General features: G+C 40.2%; 1 pseudogene; it reads right to left on the bottom strand.

Annotated features, from left to right (window-relative positions):
• Window positions 1-18,978, bottom strand: part of LOC125472206 — a 112,055-nt pseudogene extending 93,077 nt beyond the window's left edge.
• Between the last annotated feature and the right edge of the window lie 2,632 nt (window positions 18,979-21,610).

The following is a 21,610-nucleotide window of genomic DNA, read 5'->3' as shown; positions in this document are numbered from 1 at the left end:
TTCAATTTCGTCCATCCTCTTTGCTCCATGATTAAGCTATCCAATCCATGCCCAAAAATGCTCCAAATAGCCTCAAAATGCACTTTCTTGCTCCCTTTGCCATGAGGACCTAAAAACAAACGAAAATAGCTTAAACTACTAAAACAACTATGAATTAACAACATAGATGCACGAAAACAAGCTAAGTAAGTCACCTAAATATGCTCCTATCAAATTCCCCCACACTTAGCTTTTGCTAGTCCTCGAGCAAAACAAAATAACCAAAACAAACAAAACACATTCTAGACCTTCCAACATGTACCTCAGGGATTTCCAACAAACATGACACATTAAAGAACATCATTCCCACGGTTTTTAGCTTTCTTTATACTTCCACAAACACTTAATCTTAGTTACTACTTATTAGTTCACATTTAATCAATTAAAACAACGTTTTGAATGTAGTAACATGCCTTAGAGAATTCCCTCAATTCCTCACTAGAATGCACTCTATTTTCACACAGATTTTCTAACTTCACACCTTACACTAGGTATATGTGAGAAGATTGATGTAAATATGAAGACTAACACTCACATATGTTATATCAAAGAAAGCATTTTCTGGATTTACGACAATGACATGAATATGATCTCATGAATGGAATGCTACTACTTAGAACGAGAACCAGTGATTCCATATGCTCATACCAACTTCAAACTCCACATATTGAACACATAACATCAAGATAGAAGTTGAGGGTTGTAAGGAGGCTTAGGTATTGGCTAACAAAGAAAGGTAAGGATAAACAAAAGTTCTTAATGCAATAGTAAGCAAAGTAATGAATTTGACACTTAAACTCTCTTCAAATGGCCGAAATCAATTAGTACACACAAGGAAAGATTCATGCAACATTTAGGGTCAAATTCACTCTTTAGGACCCTTCCTTCAACAACCAACACTTGTGAGTTCATTCCCACTTATTTTTCAACTCCTTTTCTTTCTTTTGAACACTTTTCTATTTTCTTTTGATTTTTCCACGAATTTTTTTTTTTTGTTTTTTTTTTAAATTTGTCGTGCCCTATCATCTTTCCCCACACTCATTTTCTGCCAAATATTGACCAAAGGAGTTCACTCTAGGTCGTGCTTCACTATCCTTTAAGAACAAAGGTATGGAAAGTCCTAATCTAGGCTAGGTGAGGATAATGTGGCTAACAAAGAAAATAGTCTTTGATAAGGCTCAAGAGGGTTAATCCTACAATACATATGAAAAGGGATAGGCTTTTTGGCTCTGGCTTGACTAACAACTTCATCTTATTGTATGTTATGCAATCAATACCATGCTTTGAATGAAATGGACATGAGTTCTAGTATTTGGAACTATAATGAGATGCATTCCAAGTAGTAACCAAGCAAAGAATGATGAGATCATGCAACGACTTTAGAAAACAAGAAATCACAGATTATACTCTCCAAAGAACGTTATAGGCTCAAGTCTCTCAAGGTTGTAGCGGATTATACTCTCCAAAAAACGTTATAGGCTCAAGTCTCTCAAGGTTGTAGCGTTAGTTTGAGTTTCTTCCTTCAAGCATGTTACAAAAACTGAATTTTTTTTCCTTTGTGATTACATGTGAATTCATAAGCTATAACCATAACCAAGCATAAACCAAAGCACAAATCAACTTCCAGCCATGTTTACAACATTCTTTAATAGTCATGCAATTAAAAGCCAAATCCTCATCATTGTCTTGGAAGGTACCCTAAGACACAAACACACACACAAAAACAACTTTAAAACAACTCTTTTTGGGTTTTTTGAAACAATTTTTCAAATTTTTATGGGATTTTCGAATTTCACTAAAACAGTTTAAAAACACTTAAAAACAGCAAGAAACAACATTAGAAGTTATGGTGGATAAAACCCTACGAATTTGCATCAAAACACTTTAGTTACCCCCCCCCCCCCACACTCAAATCAAACATTGTCCTCAATTTTTCAAGCATAGACTCACACAATTAACAAACAAACAAACAAAACAACAACTAAACAACCTAACATGGCAGAAACGAAATAGCAACAAAGAGAAGAGTTTAGGAACGCAAATCTGGAATTGGAGTGCTTTCTAGGTCTTCCTTTGTTGAATGCATGGGTTGCCTCCCAAGTAGCGCTTGCTTTAACGTCGTACAGCCGGACGAAGAACCCAATCACTCCAGATTGGAGCCCACGGCACCCAAGGGGGTGTCATCCACTGTGTGCTCCACAAAGTTTTCATAATAGGCCTTCAAACGATGCCCGTTCACCTTAAATTCATGTCCCGTTTTCAAGCTTTGGATTTAGACTGCACCATGAACAAAAACATTAGTAACAACAAACGGTCCAATCCACTTGGAACGTAACTTTCCGGGAAACAAACGTAAACGGGAATTGAACAATAGCACTTTCTGCCCAATGGAGAAGGATTTCCCACGGATCATGTTGTCATGGAAAGCTTTGGTTTTTTGCTTGTAAATGCTTGCATTCTCGTACGCCTAGTGACGTATTTCATCAAGCTCATTCAATTGGAATTTCCTATGGCTTCCCGCTTCATCTAAGTGCATGTTGAACTTCTTGACGGCCCAAAGAGCTTTATGCTCCAACTCCACGGGAAGATGGCACGCCTTGCCATAGACAAGTCGAAAAGGGGACATCCCAATGGGGGTTTTGTATGCCGTACGATACGCCCAAAGTGCATCATCTAACCGTAAGCTCCAATCCTTCCTTGTTGGCCCAACGGTCTTGTCAAGTATTTGCTTGATATCTCGGTTGGAAACCTCGGCTTGGCCATTCGTTTGAGGATGGTAAGGTGTAGAAACCTTATGGGTGACATGGTATTTCCTCAATAACGCTTCAATGGTCCAATTGCAAAAGTGTGACCCTCCATCACTAATGATCACTCGTGGCATTCCAAATCTTGCAAAAATGTTAGTTCTAATAAAATCTGTAACCACTTTAGAATCATTAGTCCGGGTGGCCTTGGCTTCCACCCATTTTGACACATAATCAACGGCAAGCAAAATATACATGAAACCATACGATGAAGGGAAGGGACCCATAAAATCAATACCCCAAACATCAAAAATTTCAACATTTAGGATAGAAACCTGCGGCATTTGGTCCCTTGCACTAATTCCACCCATTCGTTGGCATTTATCACATGTTAAGCAAAAAGTTTTAGCATCTTTAAAAATACTAGGCCAATAGAATCCACTTTGTAACACCTTGAGGGTTGTGCGTTGTGTGCCAAAGTGCCCTCCACATGCATATGTGTGACAAAAACTCAAAATTGAATGACATTCAGAATCGTGCACACAACGACGTGTAATCTGATCGGGGCAAAATTTCCATAAGTACGGATCATCCCATACATAAAACCGTGCATCATGCCTAAGTTTGTCACGTTGGTGCCTATTGAACTCACTTGGAATACATTTTGACACTAAAAAATTGACTATATCGGCATACCAAGGTGTACTAACCTTTATGGACAGCAATTGTTCATCGGGGAATGTCTCTGCAATGGGTAGGGACTCCTCATTATGCACCATTTGGCTTAGGTGGTCAGCCACCACGTTTTCACTTCCCTTCTTGTCACGAATCTCGATGTCGAACTCTTGAAGTAACAACATCCACCGAATTAGCCGGGGCTTGGCCTCCTTTTTGGTGAGCAAGTACTTTAGAGCTGCATGATCAGTGAAAACAATTACTTTAGTACCAATTAGATATGATCGAAATTTATCTAAAGCAAAGACAACGGCAAGAAGTTCTTTTTCCGTAGTGGAGTAGTTCAACTGGGCATCGTTCAACGTTCGTGAGGCATAGTAGATGACATGCGGCCTCTTATCCTTCCTTTGTCCCAAAACAGCCCCTAAAGCATAATCGGACGCATCACACATAAGCTCGAACGGGAGGCTCCAATCCGGGGGAACAATAATGGGTGCCGTGGTCAACAACTCCTTGAGTTGGTTGAATGATGCGGTGCACTCCTTAGTGAATTCAAACGCCACGTCTTTTTGTAGGAGGCGGCAAAGAGGTTGTGCAACTTTTGAGAAATCTTTGATAAATCGCCTATAGAATCCTGCATGGCCAAGAAAAGAACGGACCTCTCTAACCGAAGTAGGAGAGGGTAAGTGACGTACAAGATCTATTTTAGACTTATCAACTTCAATCCCTTTTTCAGAGATGATATGACCCAAAACTATACCTTGTTTAACCATAAAATGACATTTTTCCCAATTCAAAACAAGGTTAGTTTCCATGCATCTTTTCAAGATTAAAGTGAGATTATGCAAACAAGCATCAAATGAGTCTCCAAACACACTAAAATCGTCCATAAATACTTCAATTATCTTTTCAACATAATCAGAGAAGATACTTACCATGCACCGTTGGAAAGTGGCCGGTGCACTGCATAAACCAAATGGCATACGACGATATGCAAAAGTACCAAATGGACAAGTAAAGGTGGTCTTTTCTTGATCATCCGGCGCTATGACAATTTGATTATAACCCGAATAACCATCAAGAAAGCAATAAAAAGAATGACCGGCTAACCTTTCAAGCATTTGATCAATGAATGGCAAAGGGAATTGATCTTTCCTTGTTGTGGCATTGAGCTTCCTATAGTCAATGCACACCCTCCAACTGGTTTGAATGCGTGTAGGCACAAGTTCATCTTCTTCATTCTTCACCACCGTGACTCCGGACTTCTTGGGAACCACTTGGACCGGTGAAACCCAACAACTATCCGAGATGGGATAGATGACGCCACAATCTAGCATCTTGATGATTTCCTTCTTCACTACTTCCATCATTGGTGGGTTGAGTCAACGTTGGGCTTCCCTTGATGGTTTGGCACCTTCTTCCATGAGAATTCGATGCATGCACGTGGTAGGGCTTATACCCTTGATATCGGCCAAAGTCCACCCAATGGCTGCTTTGTGCTCTTTGAGAACCCTCACCAATTTCTCCTCCTCTTGTGCCGTGAGTGATGAAGCTATAATGACGGGCAATGTGTCTTGCTCGCCCAAAAACACATACTTCAAGTGATTTGGCAATGGTTTGAGCTCAAGTGTAGGTGGTTGTTCTATAGAAGGAAGCAACTTATTAGTCGAAATTGGAATTGAATTTGGACTAGGGGACTTACCTTGGAGCCGTGGCAATGACTCCAGGGCTGCCACGGTCTCAATCACATCTTCATCAAAGGCCACGGCATGGGTGTTCAATTGTGTGCCGTGGGGTGTTATGTGGTCCTTCATTTCGATGCCATTTGTAATGACCGTTTCAAGTGCATCGCCATGTAATTGATCAAGGTGTGCCTACGCCAAAGAATCAAGAATATCAATAGAGAAACATGAGTGATCATCATTAGGAAATTTCATAGTTTCAGAAATATTAAAATCAATCACTTCCCCATCGAATTCCATTGTTAAAGTGCCTTTAAACACGTCTATCTTCGTTCGGGCCGTCTTCATGAATGGCCTCCCAAGAAGAATCGGCAAGGATGGAGCATGGGTGGTTTCCTCCATTTCAAGGACATAGAAATCCGCCGGGAAGATCAAATTATTCACCTGCACTAAGACATCTTCCAATACGCCCTTGGGATAGGCATTAGATCTATCGGCCAACTGAATAATCACACCATCATTTTTCAATTCACCAAGGTTCATTGAAGCATAAATAGAGTATGGCATGACGTTAATTGAAGCTCCTAAATCTAACATAGCATGTTTGAACTTAGTTTGACCAATAATACAAGGGATTGTAAAGCTACTTGGATCTTTGCACTTTGGTGGTAACTTTCTTTGTAAAACAGCGGAAACATTCTCACTTACCCTTACTACCTCTTTGTGTGACGCCCTCTTCCTCGTAGTACACAATTCCTTCAAGAACTTAGCGTATTTGGGCACTTGCTTTATGGCATCTTGGAGCGGAATATTGACTTGAACTTTCCTAAACGTTTCAAGAATGTCCTTCTCATGCTCCTCCTTCTTTGTTTGCAAAAATCTGTGAGGAAAAGGAACATTGGGTGGAACGGGGTTAGAATTAATCAAATTTGAACCCAACTTACCTTTGGTGGCCGAATGGGATGCATTGGATGAATTTGGGTCCTTGTGTGCTTGCGGCAAAGGAGGTTGTGTCCTTCCCGTGGGCTTCCCTTCAGCCTCCTCTTCATGTTGCAACGTTTCTTCTTCGTTAAGACTTGTTGTGGGTGGTGTAGATGTGGTGCCAACCTCTTTTCCACTCCTCAAAGTGATTGCTTTGGCAGATTCGAACCCTCCCTTTGGATTGACAATGGTTGAGCTTGGAAGCTTACCTTGGTCTCGGAATTGTCCCACAAACTCCGCAATCTGCCCTATTTGCTTCTCTAATTGGTCCACCCTTTTGTCTTGGTTTTGCATCGCCTTGTTTTGATTTTCTTGTCCCTGAGACAAACTAGTAAGTAACTTAAGAATTGTAGCATTATCTAAAGACGTACCTTGATGGTTTTGGCCGGATTGATGTTGGTTTTGGTCTTGGCTGTGGGTTTTGGTGTAAAACCTCGGGGGTTGTTGTCTAAAGCCTCCTTGTTGTTGATGTTGTTGGGGCTCCCTCCACTTGAAGTTTGGATGGTCTCTCCAACCCGGATTGTATGTGTTGGAATATGGATCATTCCTTGGTTGATTGTGGCTTGGAAATCCAATGGCATTTGCACTCTCCCATCCCCCATTCTCAATCAATTGAGGGCACCTTTCCGAAGGGTGCCTTGGATAGAACATACACCACATACAATTGGTCCTTGTATCTTCATTCCTTCGGCCATCTGAGACATAATAGAAGTAAGATTAGCTAATTGAGATTGAATATCGGATTGAGAACTTACCTCATTCAATTGTTGCCGTGGGGGGTCCCTTTGCCCAAGTCCTTCATATTGTTGTGCATTTAGAGCACGATTTGCAATTAGGGTCTTGGCTGCCATAGGAGTTTTGTCCACCAATGCACCTCCCGCTGAAGCATCGAGCATTTGCCTTTCAATGGGAAGAAGGCCCTCATAGAAGTATTGAAGGAGAAGCTCTTCCTTCATTTGATGTTGAGGACATGATGCAACAAGGGCTTTAAAACGCTCATAGTATGCCGAAAAAGATTCTCCTTGACTTTCTTGGATTCCGCTAATTTTCTTCCTCAAGAGAATGACTCTTGAAGTAGGGAAAAACTTCTCCAAGAACGCTCTCTTCATGCTTTCCCAAGAAGTCACTGTCCCGGGTGCCAATTCATAAAGCCAATCCTTAGCCTTTTCCACAAGAGAGAATGGAAAAGCTTTCATCTTCAAAATATTCCCATCAACATTAATGGGTGTCATGCTTGAGCATACAACTTCAAACTCCTTCAAATGCTTGTTTGGATCTTCCATGGACAGCCCATGGTACTTAGGAATATGATGCAGCAAGCTTGACTTCAATTCGAATTCATCGGTCTTGCCTAGAGCCACCCTAGGATATTGAATACATAGGGGTGCGGCATTGTCCAATCCCAAAGCGGAAAGCTCCTTGATTGTTCGGTTGTCCGCTGCCATGTCTACTTCACCCACTGTTGTCTTGGGTTTCTCTTCTTCAGATTCAGAAACGGACTCGGAGCTTTCACTTGATTCGCTAGGTTCTGGGTTCTTTCTCTTTCGTCTCAATTCTCGCTCGAAATCGGCGTCAAAGTCCGAGATATGTTCACGAATCGGATGAGAACTCCGAGTCATAAACTAGTACCTAAAACAAGAAACAAAACAAGATTAAGAATCTGGAATAAAATAAAAACAAAAGAAAATAAAACAATCCAAGAGATTAGCAAAGTTGCTAATCCCCGGCAACGGCGCCAAAATTTGATGCGAACATTATACACACACAAATTAAACCCTCTTTTTGTCAATTGTAGTAAGTATGTAAGTAGGGATCATTCTGGACCGGGGATTAGGAGGGATTGTTAATCACTTGGATTTGACTTCAAAAACGTAAAAACAAGTTTAAAACACTATACTAGACTCAAAGAATGCAAAACTCAAAATAAGATAGATTAAGACTAAGACTAAACAAAGTATGGGGGGGGGATTGAGGTTTTGACGAAATTAGACTAAAATGCACAAATTGTAAAGAAAACAAATTGTAAATACGAATTTGATGGAATTGAATGGATGGGAAGCTAGCTAAGGGGTTCATCTCCACACATGTTATACTTTCATACAAAATGATTTCTAATTGCTTTTCAATAAACCATGAATTCTCAACGCCCCAGATTAACCGTGAATTGCACTAATTAACCCTCAGATTTTCCTAACGTTATTGAATTGGATGATTGCATACGACAACCCAAAACATTCCCCACAAGTCCCCTACATGATTGCATAATAGAGATACAAGCAAGAATCATTACGTTCTATGAAAACCATAAGCATTGACGAAGCACTTGTTACTATGATTGCATGAAACTTATGCCAAGAATTTACTTAACGCGATTGAGATCATCAACCTTTACTACTTGTGAATATAATTCCATAACGATTAGGTGAAATTTCCTTATATCCTAGCATCCAATTTATGCATGATAATTAAGCGTGCACTCTCAACCAACACACACAAATCAATGTAATTCACATAGATAAGTAAATTGAATTCACAACTTATGAAACGTAATTAGAAGTAATCAAATCATATTGCAAGCATAAACATGTATTTCGAATCCCCCCCTAGCCAAAGGGGGTTTTAGTTCCTCATACGTACAAGACAAAGAGAATTAAATTTAACCATTGAAATCAAGGGGAGGAAGCACCTAAAAATTCCAACAACTCAAACTTGAATTGTATGAACGTTTAAGCCCTCTTCTCCTCCTCTTTGTTGCGGCATAAGGTCTAAGCACGGGTTTGGGATGTGTTTTGTATGTGGAATGGATTGGGGAATGGTTGTGTAGTGTTTTGGAGGGATGGGGAGTGGTGGAAATGAAGGAGAAGATGTTGGAATTGATAGGGAAGGCACGGCCAAGCTTGTTTCAGGATGTGTTGTGTGGAAGATGGTGTGAATGGTGGTTTTGCATGGCTTTGATGGATTGTTTGATTGGGCTAGAGGTTTTGCATGGCTCAAAGGATTGTTTGATTGGGCTAGGCCCTTTGTTTTATGTCCTAAAGAGCATACAAGGCTTCAATTTCGTCCATCCTCTTTGCTCCATGATTAAGCTATCCAATCCATGCCCAAAAATGCTCCAAATAGCCTCAAAATGCACTTTCTTGCTCCCTTTGTCATGAGGACCTAAAAACAAACGAAAATAGCTTAAACTACTAAAACAACTATGAATTAACAACATAGATGCACGAAAACAAGCTAAGTAAGTCGCCCAAATATGCTCCTATCACAACGTTTCAAGATTAAAGTAAGATTAGCTAAACAATCGTCATATGAATCACCAAAAACACTAAAATCATCCATGAAGACTTCAATAATCTTTTCAACAAAATCTGAAAAGATACTTACCATGCATCTTTGAAAAATGGCTGGTGCATTACATAAACCAAATGGCATTCGACAATAAGCAAAAGTACCAAATGAACAAGTAAAAGTGGTATTTTCTTGATCATCTAGAGTTATAACAATCTGATTATATCCCGAATAACCATCAAGAAAATAATAAAAAGAATGACCCGCTAACTTTTCAAGCATTTGATCAATGAATGGCAAAGGGAAGTGATCTTTCCTTGTGATGGCGTTTAGCTTCCTATAATCGATGCAAACTCTCCAACCTGTTTGGATACGGATGGGCACAAGCTCGTTCTCTTCATTTTTCACGATAGTGACTCCGAATTTCTTTGGAACAACTTGAACAGGTGAAACCCAACAACTATGCAAAATTGGATAAATCACTCCACAATCAAGAAGCTTGATAATCTCCTTCTTCACAACTTCCATCATTGGAGGGTTGAGTCGACGTTGAGCCTCTTTAGTTGGTTTAGCCCCCTCCTCTAGAAGCATGCGATGCATGCATGTTGTAGGACTTATCCCCTTAATGTTAGCCAAGGTCCATCCAATGGTTGTTTTGTACTCCTTCAACACTCGAATTAGTTTTTCCTCCTCTAATGCCGTGAGTGATGAAGAGATTATGACGGGCAAAGTCTCTTGGTCTCCCAAGAAAACATACTTCAAGTGATTTGGTAATGGTTTAAGCTCAAAGGAAAGTGCCTGAATCACTGAAGGTAACAACTTATTAGTAGAAACGAGAATTGGAATTGGGATTGGAGACTCACCAACATGTTGTGGCAATGATTCAAGGGCAGCCACCATCTCCACTTCTTCACAATTGGGCACAGCAAGGGAAGTCTTATGCATGCCGTGAATGTGCATATATGATGTCCCTTGTTCTTTGAGTCTCATTCCTCTTGTAATGGTTGTTTCAAGGGCATCCTCATTTAGGTCGTCAAGATATTCCTGCGCCAATGAATCAAATACATCAATAGAAAAACAAGAATGATCATCTTTAGGATATTTCATAGCTTCAGAAATGTTAAAATCAATAATCTCGCCATCAAATTTGATTGTTAACGTCCCCTTGAACACATCTATCTTGGTACGAGCTGTTTTCATGAATGGTCTTCCAAGTAGGATTGGCAAAGGAGGAGAATGGGCCGAATCTTCCATGTCAAGCACATAGAAATCAGCCGAAGAGATTAAATGATTAACCTGCACCAAAACATCTTCCAAAACTCCTTTCAGATATGCATTAGAACAATCGGCTAATTGAATAATAACTCTATCATTTTTCAGCTCTCCTAAGTTCATAGATGCATAAATAGAATAAGGCGTGACATTAATGGATGCACCTAAGTCTAACATGGCATGTTCAAACTTAGTATTGCCAATAACACAAGGGACTGTGAAACTATCTGGATCTTTGCATTTAGGAGACAATTTCCTTTGTAGAACCGCTGAAACATTCTTACTTACCCTTACCACTTCCTTGTTCGAAATCCTCTTCCTTGCTATGCAAAGCTCTTTCAAGAATTTGGCATACTTAGAACTTGCTTAATTACATCAAGGAGCGGGATATTGACTTGCACCTTTCTAAACATCTCAAGAATGTCCTTGACATTCTTTTCTTTCTTAGATTGCATAACTCTGGGAGGGAAAGGCACATTTGGTGGAATAGGGTTCGAATGAACCAAATTTGGAGCTAACTTACATGAATTGGATGGTTTAGAATCCCTAGAAAGTTGCGGCAAGGGTTGTTCTACCCTTGCCGTGGCCTTGCCTTTTTCCTCCTCTTCGTGCAGCAGCTTTTCGTCCTCTTTTTGGCTTGATTTGGACGTTTGTGGGTGATGCGAGATTTATACACACACAAATTAAACCCTCTTTTTGACAATTGTAGTATGGATGTAAGTAGGGATCGTTCTGGACCGGGGATTAGGAGGGATTGCTAAAACCTTGGAAACTGACTCAAAAATGTAAAAACAAGATAAAACACTAAACTAGATTCAAAGAATGTGAAACTAAACGTTAAAACACTAAGACAAACCAAAAGACTCAAAATGCATTAAAAACACGAACTAAATTGATTTCTAACTAAATTGAACAATAAAGTAAAGGGGGATTGGATTTGGACGATTTTAAACTAAAAATGGAAACTTGAAAATAAAACAAATTGTAAATATGGATTTGACGGAAATTGAAATAACAAAGCAAGTTAACAAACTAAGCGGAATGTAAATATGAAATTGTGATGGAATGAATGGAATGAAGGCTAGCTAAGGGGTTCTTCTCCACACATGTTATACTTGCGTACAAGATTGATTCTCAGTTGGTCTTTCGATAAATCATGATACTCAACACTCCGGATTAATTAGGTCCGCTTAAATTAACCGTCAAGTTTTCCTTAAGTTAATGAATTGGATGGGTTTGCGCAACGCAATTCACAACATTCTCCAAAAGTCCTTTACGTGAACAGCACAATAAAGATACAATCAAAGATCATTAAGCATTATGAAAACTATAAGTGTTGACGAGGCATTCGTTACTATGATGAGCATGAAACTCGTGCCAAGAATATGTTTAACACGATTGTTTATAAGCAACCTCCACTACTTGTGAATATAAGTTCATAACGATTAGGTGAAATTCACTTATATTCTAGCGTCATATTTATGCATGAAAATTAAGCGCGCATTCTTAATAAACATTCATAAATAAGCTATCAATCAAACGGTTAAACAAATTGAATCCACAACTTATGAAATTCCAACGAAAGTTAATCAATTCATATTGCAAATATAAACATAGTTTCGAATCACCCCCTACCTAAAGGGGGTTTAGTTCCTCATAACCTTGAAATCAAAGAAACACCTAAACATTCCAACAACTCAAAGCTTGAATTGTATGAACGTTTAAGCACTCTTCTCTTCCATACATACAAAACAAAGAGAATTAAAATGAAACTTTGAAATCAAAGAAACACCTAAACATTCCAACAACTCAAAACTTGAATTGTATGAACGTTTAGGCACTCTTCTCTTCCTCGTTGTTGTAGCACAAGGTTTAAGGGATGTTGTTGGTGTGTTGAATGGATTGGGGAATTTATGGAAATGGAAGAAATGGAGGAGAAATGGAAGGGAAACTCACGGCCAAAGGGGGAAGAATGGATGATTTTGAAGAGTGTTGTGTTGTGAATGAGATGAAGAATGCCTTGAATGATGAGAATGCAAGGTATTTATAGGAGTAGTGGAGGGAACATATGGCTGCAATGCATGTGATAAAAGACTAGGAAAGTGGGTGGAAAGCTGGAATTTTCACAAGGTGAAGTGCACGGCAATGATGCTTGTTTGTTGGTGAAAATGTGTTGGTTGCATGTTTGTGGATGAATGGGGTGTAAAGGTGGCTGCAAGGTTGAATGAATAAATGTGCATGTGGGTTGAAATGCAAGGTGAATGAATAATGAATGCATGTGTTGATGAAATTACATTTGGAAAGCTGAAATGTGGAGGGGATGCACGGCATGGATGTTTTGGTGTGTGAATGGTTATTGTTTTGCATGTGAAGTGTGTTGTGAATGTATGTGGGTTAAATGATTAAAGGGGGTGGAAGATGGATGAATGATGGATGAATGGAATGAAATGTGTATGCACGGTTTTGGTATGGAGAAAGGGGTGAATGTGCATGTGGGAGATGGAATGGAATGTATGTGAATTATGTTGGGAAAGCTATGAATGTGCATGGCACAAAGATGTGGATGATTTATGAATGCATGTGGGTGAATGATTTGTGGTGCAATGATGAAGAGTGAATAAAGAATGCATGTAGGGTTAGCTAGGAAAGTGGGAATGTGGTTGAATGATTAAAGGGACATGCATGTGGCTTGTTTGATTGCTTGGTGAGATGATGCATGCTTGTAGTTTAGGGTGTTGAATATGGATTTGCATGGCATTTGAATTGATTGTGGGCTTTGGAATTGGAAGGAAATGCATGGCAAAGGGCTTGGTTTAAGAGAGAATGGGCTAGGCCCTTTGTTTTATGTCCAAAGTGAATACAAGGCCTTCAAATTCGTCCAACATTTTGGCTCCAAACATATGCCATCCATTCCAAGCCCAATTTTGCTCCAAAATGCATCTTTTTTCTTCCTTAAGCCATTAGAACCTGAAAACACACAAAAGAAGCATAAAGGACTAAAATAACTAGAGAAACATAACGTAAATGCACGAGAACAAGCCTTTTAAGTCGCATGAATATGCTCCTATCAAACTCCCCCACACTTATCTTTTGCTAGTCCTCGAGCAAAACAGAAAGAAAAACAAAACAAAACGAAACGAAACAAAACAAGTAAAACACACCTAAACCTTCCAACAACCGTCTTAGGGATTTCCAATGCACATGACAAGTTAAAAATCATCATTCCCACAGATTTTAGTCATCTTCACACTTAAGTACATTCTTAATCATAGTCACCATATACTAGTTCACAATTAAGCATTTAAAACCATGTTTTGAATGTAGTAACATGCCTTAGAGAATTTGCTCAATTCCTTACAAGATATGCACTCGATTTTCACTCAGAATTTCTAACTACACACCCTAATCTAGTCATATGTGAGAAGATTGATGTAAACATGAAAATGACACTCACATATATGTATCACAAAGAACGCAATTTCTGGAGTTAATAATCAAGTTTAGATATGATCTCATGAATGGAATGCTACTACTTAGACGCGAGAACCAGTGACACCATATGCTCATACCAAGTTCAAACTCCACAAATTGAAACACATAACACTCAAGATTGAAGTCACGGGTTGTAATGGGGCTTGGGGTGTGTGGATAACAAAGAAGGGATATGGAAAACAAAGGTTCTTAAAGAAATAGTGAGCAAGGCAATTGAATCAACTTAGAATTCACTTTTGAATGAAAACTCAACTTTGGAACAAAAAGGGAGACAATTTAGGGCCAGAATTGATGTTTTGAGCCCTTTCTTCAATCACTCATTCTTTCATTTTTTTAAGCTCTTTTTTTTTTTTTTTTTTTTTTTCTTTCTTTCTTTTCTGTTTGAAACTCAAAACATACTTAAGAACAAGCATTCCTTCCCTCACACTAATTTTCTTGCATAATGTAACTCAAAAGGAATTCATTTAAGTTATGCTCACTATCTTTTAAGAACAAGGGTGTGGATTGTCCTAAACTAGGCTAGGTGAGGATAATGTGGGTTGACAAAGAATAAAGGCTAAACAAAGCTCAACGGGGGTAAAAGTTACAACATATACGAAATATGGGAAGTGAGGTTATTTGGCTATGGTGGCAATTACACAACTTCATCTTGAATATGTTATGTAAATCAATAACATGCTTTGAATGAAATGGGCATGAGTTCTAGCATTTGGAACTATATGATGAAACGCCTTCTAAGTAGTAACCAAGCAAAGAATAATGAGATCATGCAACAACTTTGGAAAACAAGAAATCACAGATTATACTCTCCAAAGAACGTTATAGGCTCAAGTTTCTCAGGGTTGTAGCGTTTGTTTGAGTTCCTTCCTTCAAGCATGTTACATAACTAAAATTTTTTTTTTTTTTTTTTTTTTTTTTTTTTTTTTTTTATGATTACATGTGAAGTCATACATTATAACCATAACCAAGCATATACCAAGAGTAAATCAAACTTTTCTCCATGTTTATAACTCTTTTCAACAGTCATGCAATTAGAAACCAAATCCTTATCATTGTGTTGGAAGGTGACCTACGACACAAAAACGACTCAAAACACTCTTTTTAGGCTTTTCAAAACATGTTTTTCAAATTTTTATGTGATTTTCGAATTTTTAAGTCAAAACACACTAAACACACTTAAAAACAGCAAGAAACAACATTTGAAGTTTATGGTGGATAAAACCCTTACGAATTTGCATCAAAACACTTTAATAACTCCCCCACACTTAAATCAAACATTGTCCTCAATGTTAAAAACCACACTAAACACAAACAAACATATAAACAGCAATTAAACATACTAAACATGGCAGAATGTATCTAACAAAGAGAAGAGTTTAGAAATGCAAATCTGGTTGTGGAGTGTTCGTTCCATCTTCTCCTTGATCATTGCAGTGAGGCTTGGATCTTTGTGATTCCACAGGCTTACTCTTGAACTGCGCTGCTCCCACCGTTGATTTTCCTTTGTGCTACTCTTGAACTGGGCAGCAGGCTTCCTTTGGTTTCCCCCGAAGGTCTGAGCTTCCTCCTCTTATCTGTTTCTTTGTTCAATCTCTCCAATTTGTATTGAAGAGGGTTAGAGGATAGCTCGGCAAAGCTAGGTAAGCAACCAGGGAATAGAGTCCATATAGACTCCAAGTGCCGGCTGATTGCTTCTTTCACTTTGCCATGCAAATAATATCAAGGACAAAGGAAAAGACAGGGAAAGAGCATGATATGAGATACCTTTGCTTTTGCCCTTGATGATATGAGATACCTTTGCTTTTGCAGAAGCGGTGAATGAATCAGCACATGTATTTGTGGTGCTGTTTCCTCCTGGGTCATCTGTACTCCAGGCATCTGGTATCATCTTTGGGGAAGAAAAAAAAGAATGGAGTATTTTGAAAAGCTTTGCTGGGAGTGCGCCCTCGGAGGTGAGAAAGAGTTGGGCATTTTCTTCAGTTCTGCTTTGCCAAAAAAAAATGAAGGTCGACATATATAGGGAATTCAATAGCAAGTGGTGATACTGTGCTTTTACCGTTGTCGACAAACATTTTAATCCCGCAAATCCGGCTTTTTGGAATAGTGACGACTCTTCGATCTTTGAAGACGCCTCTTCGATAAAGCTGCACGCGTTTTCTGAAAAGCAGATAAAGTGTCGCCGAACTTTGCGCTTGTCGGCTAAAGACGTGTAGTTGCGATGATGGCCTCCACGTGTTGAACGCGATTTCTGAAAAGCCGAGGCTTTTTTTGAATTTGTGGACGCGTTGCCTTGGCTTTTTATAGAGCTATCGATCACCGCCAACTCACACACTCTGAAGATTTTCCATTCTTGAAACTCGTCTCCGGCCCTTTGAAAATCTACTCCGTCCACCTCTTCTCTTTTAGCTTCGTGAACAATGGCTAGCTCATCCAACCCATCAAACCTTTGCTTAGATTTGAGTCTAAGCAGTGATCCGGTCGCGTCTCATCAGGGTAAGGTATGGTGCCCGTCTTTCTTATCTTCCCATGGCCCTCTTACAGATGAGGACTCTGTGATGACGGATCCCACAACAGCTACGATAGTGGCTCGGAACCTCCTCACTCCCAAAGACAGTCAGCTGCTTTCAGGACGGTCCGATGAGTTGGCCGTTCAAGAATCCCTGGCTCTGAGTGTTCAGTGCACTGGCTCTGTGTCCAACATGGGCCAACGCCTCCTTGCTCGCTCCCGTCAGGTTGAATCTTTGATGGCGGAGGTGGAGAACCTGAAACAAGAGATCAAACAACTTAAGTACGAGAATAGAACTTTGCATGTGCTTGCCAATAACTATTCGTCGGGCATGAAGAGGAAGCTTGATGAGATGCAAGAATCTCAAGGTCGGATGCAAAGTGACCGTCAACGGCTTGCGTCTTTCTTCCAGGGGCACCTCTTTCCTGGGTCATCCAGCGTTCCGCCAAGTATTGGGGCCTGGAATGCTCAATATCCTATGCCTCCCGCTTCTATGCCTCTTGCTCCGATGCCTCCTGCTCCTATGCCTCTTGCTCCGATGCCTCCTGCTTCGATGCCTTCTGCTTCTAGAGTTTTGCCTCGTGGTGGGTCTTCACGCAAACAAAAACAAAAACAACCTTTGTGAAGCTCCATTTGTTAGATACATTTGTAATTTCTCAAAAATTAATGAACAAGCTCTTTTTTTTTTTTTTTTTTTTTTTTTTTTTTTTTTTTTTTTGAATTACAATCACTCGGAAATCAATGAACAAGGTTTATTCACTGTATTGGGTTGCCTCCCCAGTAGCGCTTTCTTTTACGTCTTGCAGCCGGACGGTACCTCCGTTTAAGCTTGACTAGGTTCCACGGCATGGAGGGGTACCTCCTCCACGACATGCTCCTCAAACGTCTCGTAATAGGGCTTCAATCGATGCCCATTCACTTTGAATTCTTGCTGCGTCCTTGAACTTTTGATTTGCACTGCACCATGAGAGAAAACATTAGTGACAATAAAAGGGCCAACCCACTTTGAACGTAACTTACCGGGGAATAATCGAAGACGAGAATTGAATAACAACACTTTCTGCCCAATTGAGAAGGTTTTGCCTCTAATCATCTTGTCATGGACGGCCTTGGTCTTCTCCTTGTAAATCCGGGCATTCTCATACGCTTCATGCCTAATCTCTTCAAGCTCGCTCAATTGTAGCTTCCTATGGTTTCCAGCCGCGTCCACATCCATATTGAAGGTCTTGACCGCCCAATGTGCCTTGTGCTCAAGCTCTACGGGTAGATGGCACGGCTTGCCATAGACTAGCCGAAATGGGGACATACCAATGGGCGTTTTGTACGCCGTTCGATAGGCCCATAGTGCATCCTCCAAGCGCAAGCTCCAATCTTTTCTATTCGGCCCAACGGTCTTTTCCAGGATTTGCTTGATTTCTCGATTTGAAACTTCGGCTTGGCCACTGGTTTGGGGGTGATAAGGTGTGGAAACCTTATGCATCACGTTGTACTTCTTGAGCAATGCTATAATGGTGCGGTTGCAAAAATGAGTCCCACCATCGCTTATGAGCACTCGAGGCATCCCAAATCTAGAGAAAATGTTAGATTTTACAAAGTCTGCAACAACTCTAGAATCGTTAGTTCGGGTGGCTTTAGCTTCCACCCACTTTGACACATAATCAACGGCAAGTAAAATGTACGTAAAACCAAAAGACATAGGGAATGGACCCATAAAATCAATACCCCAAACATCAAAGATTTCAACAACAAGGATTGGGGTTTGCGGCATTTGGTCTCTTTGGCCTATACTTCCGGTCTTTTGACATCTATCACATGTTAAGCAAAATAACCTAGCATCTCTAAACAATGTAGGCCAATAAAAACCACTCTCAAGAACCTTAAACGCTGTGCGTTGTGTGCCAAAGTGTCCACCACATGCATATGTATGGCAAAAACTCAAAATGGAATTAAATTCAGATTCATGAACACAACGACGCACAATCTGATCAGGGCATATTTTCCACAAATAAGGGTCGTCCCAAACATAAAAACGTGCATCTTTTTTTAATTTATCACGTTGAGCCTTGCTTAATGTGTTAGGAACTTGTTTAGACACCAGAAAATTAACCAAATCAGCATACCAAGGCTCACTTACCTGGATAGACATTAATTGCTCATCGGGAAAGGTTTCAGAAATTGGCGCTACTTCCTCATGTACCATTCGACTTAGGTGGTCAGCCACCACATTCTCCACGCCCTTCTTATCCCGAATCTCAATGTCAAACTCTTGTAGAAGCAACATCCATCGAATCAATCTAGGCTTGGCCTCCTTTTTCGTGAGCAAATATTTGAGAGCTGCATGATCAGTGAAAATAACAACTTTAGTACCTAGTAAGTAAGGTCGGAACTTATCTAATGCAAAAACCACAGCAAGTAATTCTTTCTCAGTGGTTGAATAATTTAATTGAGCATCATTTAGTGTCCTAGAAGCATAATAGATAACGTGGGGTTGCTTGTTCTTTCGCTGTCCCAAAACAGCACCAATGGCATAATCCGACGCATCACACATTAACTCGAATGGAAGGCTCCAATCTGGAGGTGTGATAATAGGAGCCGAAGTGAGAGCTTCCTTCAGGTGCTTGAATGCCGTGGAGCATGCTTCATCAAACTCGAAAACCACCTCTTTTTGAAGTAACCGGCATAGTGGCTGTGCAATCTTGGAGAAATCCTTAATGAAACGCCTATAAAAACCTGCGTGGCCAAGAAACGAACGAACCTCTCTAACCGAAGTTGGAGAGGGTAAGTGGCGAACAAGGTCTACCTTAGATTTATCTACTTCAATGCCTTTTTCAGAAATGATATGGCCTAGAACAATACCTTGCTTAACCATGAAGTGGCATTTTTCCCAATTAAGTACAAGATTCGTTTCAACACAACGTTTCAAGATTAAAGTCAGATTATTCAAGCAATGATCAAATGAATTGCCAAACACGCTAAAATCATCCATGAATATCTCAATAATCTTCTCCACATAATCAGAGAATATACTCACCATGCATCGTTGAAACGTCGCCGGAGCATTACACAAGCCAAATGGCATGCGTCTATATGCAAAAGTGCCAAAGGGGCACGTAAATGTTGTCTTCTCTTGGTCCTCCGGAGCGATCACAATCTGGTTATATCCGGAATATCCATCAAGAAAGCAATAAAATTCATAACCGGCTAACCTTTCCAACATTTGGTCGAGGAATGGTAATGGAAAGTGATCCTTCCTTGTCATGGCATTTAACTTCCTGTAATCAATGCAAACACGCCAACCAGTCACAACACGAGTGGGGACAAGCTCTTGTTCTTCATTCTTCACCACTGTGACGCCAGACTTCTTTGGAACAACCTGCACAGGTGACACCCAACGACTATCAGAAATAGGATATATAACACCACAATCAAGTAATTTTATAACCTCCTTTTTCACTACTTCCATCATAGGTGGATTAAGGCGACGTTGAGCTTCACGAGATGGCTTGGCTTCCTCCTCCAAAAGGATGCGATGCATGCACGTGGTGGGACTAATGCCTTTGATATCCGCCAAAGTCCATCCAATGGCAGATTTGTGCTCTTTTAACACCCTTATCAACTTGTCTTCTTCTTGAGCCGTGATTAAGTTTGAAATGATGACGGGTAGCGTTTGATCTTGGCCTAAGAACACATACTTCAAGTGACTAGGTAATGGCTTTAACTCAAGTGTAGGTGGCTGCTCAGTTGATGGAAGTAACTTGTTAGTCAAAACTGAATCTAAAAGTGAGATTGGAGACTTACCAGAGTGGAAGGGCGATGACTCGAGGGCAGCGACCATTTCAAGTACTTCATCACAAGGGGTTACGGCAATATGGTCAGATTGCATGCCGTGGGTTAAGGCTACTTCAAGTGCATCTTCGTTCATTTGATCCAAATGCACCTGTGCCAAAGAATCAACAATATCAATAGCAAAACAAGAATGGTCCTCAATTGGATGTTTAATGGTTTCAGAAAGATTAAAATGAATAATGTCCCCATCAAACTCCATGGTCAATGTTCCCGTATACACATCAATCTTTGTTCTTGCTGTTTTCATGAAGGGACGGCCTAGCAAGATTGGTAATGATGGAGCATGGCTTGAATCCTCCATGTCTAAAACATAGAAATCTGCGGGGAAAATAAGGTGATTGACCTGCACTAAAACATCCTCAAGGACTCCCTTGGGATAAGCGTTAGAACGATCGGCCAATTGAATTATAACGCCATCTTGTTTTAACTCGCCAAGGTTCATTGATGCATAAATGGAATAAGGCATGACATTTATGGATGCACCTAAATCAAGCATGGCATGTTCAAAACGATTATGTCCAATCAAACAAGGAATCGTGAAACTACCGGGGTCTTTGCACTTGGTAGGTAGTTTACGTTGCAAAACAGCGGACACATTCTCGCTTACCTTAACTACCTCTTTGTTTGCCCTTCTTCTCTTTGTATTGCATAGGTCCTTGAGGAATTTAGCATACTTTGGAACCTGTTTGATTGCATCGAGAAGCGGTATGTTCACTTGCACCTTCCGGAACGTTTCAAGAATGTCCTTCTCGCTTTCTTCCTTTTTTTTCTTGCATGAACCTGCGAGGAAAAGGTACATTGGGCAGATTAGGACGTGAAGTACATGAATTTGAACTTAAATTACCTGATTTGGCCGAGTTAGGGTGATTGGAGGCCTGCGGCATTGGGTTTTTCACTCTTTCCGTGGTTGAGCTAGACACTTCCTTAGGTTGTGTCGTCTCTTCATCTACTTCCTGGGCAGATTTGGAATTGTTTGGCTCGGTCCCAACTTCTTTTCCACTCCTTAGGGTGATGGCCTTGGCGGATTCGAATCCTCCCTTTGGATTGACTGTGGTTGAGCTAGGGAGCTTTCCTTTATCTCTAATCCG

The sequence above is a fragment of a genome, unplaced genomic scaffold, assembly GCF_019419815.1.
Source record: "Pyrus x bretschneideri cultivar Hongxiangsu unplaced genomic scaffold, Pyrus_bretschneideri_v1 Contig67, whole genome shotgun sequence".
Classification (NCBI taxonomy): domain Eukaryota; kingdom Viridiplantae; phylum Streptophyta; class Magnoliopsida; order Rosales; family Rosaceae; genus Pyrus; species Pyrus x bretschneideri.
Note: the sequence above shows the minus strand (reverse complement) of the source record. Positions and strands in the feature narration are given on the sequence as shown.